The 4,032-nt window shown below is 40.0% G+C and overlaps 1 protein-coding gene across 4 annotated transcripts in view; it reads right to left on the bottom strand.

The window, feature by feature from the left end:
• Window positions 1-3,617, bottom strand: part of ptpn21 (protein tyrosine phosphatase non-receptor type 21) — an 87,083-nt gene extending 83,466 nt beyond the window's left edge. The window contains exon 1 of one of the 4 annotated variants that reach the window (XM_043697288.1): window positions 3,490-3,617. The gene's annotated coding sequence lies outside the window, so the exon portion shown is untranslated. Of the gene's footprint in view, window positions 1-2,837; window positions 2,947-3,300; window positions 3,321-3,478 lie in introns of those variants that run through there. The other 3 variants (XM_043697286.1, XM_043697290.1, XM_043697289.1) reach the window with 3 other exon arrangements.
• Window positions 3,618-4,032: the final 415 nt, after the last annotated feature.

The raw sequence follows: 4,032 nt of genomic DNA on the forward strand, positions 1-4,032 counted from the left end.
GCCTCTCCCTATAGCTCAAATTCTCCAACCCTGGCAACATCCTTGTAAATCTTTTCTGAACCCTTTCAAGTTTCACAACATCTTTCCAATAGGAAGGAGACCAGAATTGCACTCAATATTCCAACAGTGGCCTAACCAATGTCCTGTACAGCCACAACATGACCTCCCAACTCCTGTACTCAATACTCTGACCAATAAAGCAGAGCATACCAAACACCTTCTTCACTATCCTATCTACCTGCGACTCCACTTTCAAGGAGCTATGAACCTGCACTCCAAGGTCTCTTTGTTCAGCAACACTTCCTTGGACCTTACCATTAAGTGTATATGTCCTGCTAAGATTTGCTTTCCCAAAATGCAGGACCTCGCATTTACCTGAATTAAACTCCATCTGCCACTTCTCAGCCCATTGGCTAATCTGGTCAAGATCCTGTTGTAATCTGAAGTAACCCCCTTCGCTGTCCACTACACCTCCAATTTTGGTGTCATCTGTAAACTCACTAACTGTACCTCTTATGCTCGCTTACTTCTGATCTTAATTCATATTCTCACATAGAGTCATAGAGATGTACAGCATGGAAACAGACCCTTCAGTCCAACCTGTCCATGCTGACCAGATATTGCAACTCAATCTAGTCCCGCCTGCCTGCACCCAGCCCATATCCCTCCATATTCATATACCTGTATTCCATGTGATCTAACCTTGTTAATCAGTCTCCCATGGGGAACCTTGTTGTACACCTTACTGAAGTCCATATAGACCACACCTAATGCTCTGTCCTCAATCTTCTTTGTTACTTCTTCAAAAAACTCAATCAAGTTTGTGAGACACGATTTCCCATGCACACATCAGCTTTCAAAAGTTCTTACCTAATACTGTCAAAATTGGCCTTTCTCCAATTTAGAGCTTCAACTTTTAGATCTGGTCTATCCTTTTCCATCACTATTTTATAACAAATAGAATTATGGTCGCTGGCCCCAAAGTGCTCCCCCATGGACACCTCAGTCACCTGCCCTGCCTTATTTCCCAAGAGTAGGTCAAAGCTTTGCACCTTCTCTAGTAGGCACATCCACATACTGAATCAGAAAATTGTCTTGTACGCACTTGACGAATTCCTCTCCATCTAAACCTTTAACACTCATTTCTATGCTCTTTGTCATACCACTTGATTTCCATACATAAAAAACAATTATTTAAGTCATCAAAACACACATTTATGAAACCAAGTGAATGATCTCAGCATTGTATTTATTTTCTGAAAAGTGAACATTAATAATAAATTGCTTGCTTAAAACACAGTTACTAAAATTTAAAGAATGTGGTGTAAGAGATATAACCAGGTCATTTCCTCTGTCTCACAGAAAGACAGCAGCAACACAAACACATACAAACAAACAAACAGACACTAGATATGCTCAGGCTGCACAATTTAAAACCAACTCACAGTGACATTTCAGGGAAAGAAGTCAATCTAAGCCTAACTTTATAGATGGCCCGAAACCCGCATGTATAAGAAGTGAAACGAGGATGCATCTCAGATACTGTCAAATGAATTGGATTAGAAGGTATATATGAACCTATTATCGAAATCTGGATGCTGAAATGTTTTGACTTTAGGATCTTTCAGGATGGGATCAATTCAGTGATATGAACCATATAGCTTTCCTCAGCTATAACTTGTTAAAATGAAATCTGATGTTTAGCTGTTTAAACAGTAATTGTATGTATCAATGACAGCTTATTATCCCTCAGGAAAGTTTGATGCTGTTTACATAAAAATTCAGTTCACATTGACATTTTATTGAACTTTCTAAACGTAACATGAAGGTCCATGAAACAAAACTCCAAGTAAAAACTCACAAAACACCTTCAAAAAATTAGGACCCAGCTTTCATATTGTCCACCAGTTATAATTTAGTCCATGTGAATCATGTGGTGAGACTGTTATTTCACAGCTGAATCTTTTGCAGTGTCTAACACACATACTTGATGCAGTAGTGCAGTCATATCCCAACAGTTTCAAGGCAAGATGCTCCAAAAGAAATTAATAAAGTAAGACCTATGTCAAATCAAACAAATAAATGTTATCTCTATTGTTCATTTTAAAGAGGGTGGCTGCACTCACAGAATTTTTAAAAATCAAGTTTCACTATAGCAGACCTATTATAACATAACATTTATATAAAGCCTTTAACAAAATGAAATATTCTAACATGCTTCACAAAAGTATTTTAAAAAGCGCAACCATCTGTCACATAAGGAAATATTAAGTCAACTGACCACAAAACTTCCTTCCGATCAAATTTTAAAGGGTCCCGAAAGGAGGAAAATTAGGTTAAAAACATAGAAGGGTGAATAGAGGGGATTCCAGAGCTTAGACAACAGAAGAGCAATCATTACTGGAAATGCACATGAACCCAGAATTAGAGAACCTCAGATATTTCTGAAGGTAATGGGTTGGCAAGCATATTTATAGTAGTGTCCCAGTGTATATCCAAATAGTGTCAACAGGCTTTAAAAAGTTTAGAAATTGTATTCAATGCTTTAAAAAGTGCTACTTTTAAAAAAGCCAACACAAAAATAGCACTGCAAAGACTTTAGAAGAAAATTGGACGGACGCTGGGGGTGGGGTCTATAAGAAAAGCGCAGGGAAGATCTACTTACAGAATTATCGTGGACTCAATGCGTTAAATGATCTCCTGTACCATTACAGTAGGATTTTACCATGTTAAAAGTACAACAACCCGATTTAAATCGTGCTCAGTAAGCATTTTTTTCAGTTGTCAATTTCTAACCAATCTATAATGGGCTTTACTTCTGCTTGAACAAAACAAACCTTATAATGTACAGCATTTCATCACATGCCAAGACGAAATACGCAAGGAAATACACCCTGGCTCAAAATTGTGTCAAGGCAAATTAAAATGAACATTTTGAAAATCGCGACAATAAACCGTGCGACTTCTGAGACGAGCAATTCGTTTTAAAACAAAGTAGCTGTTAAAACATCTGCTGAGGAAGCAACAGCAGGATCTAAATAATTAAACTTTCCTATATAATACTGCGGAGACAAAAGTTTAGAGGCATTAACAGGTGCGACGTTTAGACAGTATTCAACAGACTGACACCGCAAACATCGCCAGTCGCGTAGACAATGTGATGGCTGAACAACAACATTCCTGGCGAGTTTTGTAAATAAGAACAATCAGGAAACCTCCGCCCGAGTGTCACACAGAGGAAATCGCTTCCATCCCACTTAAAGCAAACAATTAAAGTAACAAAACCAATTAATGACACACCCTTAGACTTCATTGCCTCCCTCCAAATTGAGGGACAGACGGGGGTGGAGGTTAAGGGAGAAATCTCCGTTCACCGTTAAGCTTCGCTCAAGATCACAAGCGAACCGAATGCATGAACGGCAGTAATATCAGCATATTCTGGGGAAAAAGAGATGTACACGGTCCTCCCGCCACTTACCACCAAATTACCTTCTTGTTCCAGAAGGATCGCTTCTTGGAGCCGCTCCAACGGATAATCAACCACAAACCGCATACCTCCCCATTCCCGGTAATTGTCCCTCCGCGCCGCCAGCCTTCTCACCACAACAACGTCTCCGTCCGCGCTAACCGGCGCACGCGCTTTCAATTCCCCCACTCACGCCCACCCCAGGATTCCTCCGCCGCACTACTTAAATTCCCACATTTTCGGTTCGCACTTTGACCGTTCACATATTTTGAGTGGGAGGGTGTATGGCGTGGGAGTCATATTGCTCGCGATTGGTCTAACAAATATTTTACTTCCACACAAATGTTTAGCGCATGTTAAATTCACGTTGTTTAGTCGTAGCCTTCTTCTTGGAGAAGTGATATTGGGAAGTGGTTGTAGTATTGAAGAATCCATTACCTCAGACAAATGAAATGTATTGGGCACAGAGAATGCATGGCATGGGACAGACAGCTGGCTTCAGGGCTGACACTGGCATTAAGCTGCTTGTCATAAACACATGTTGCTACTTTGATAGTTCCACCCTT

The sequence above is a fragment of the Chiloscyllium plagiosum genome, chromosome 10, assembly GCF_004010195.1.
Source record: "Chiloscyllium plagiosum isolate BGI_BamShark_2017 chromosome 10, ASM401019v2, whole genome shotgun sequence".
NCBI classification, from domain to species: Eukaryota; Metazoa; Chordata; class Chondrichthyes; order Orectolobiformes; family Hemiscylliidae; genus Chiloscyllium; species Chiloscyllium plagiosum.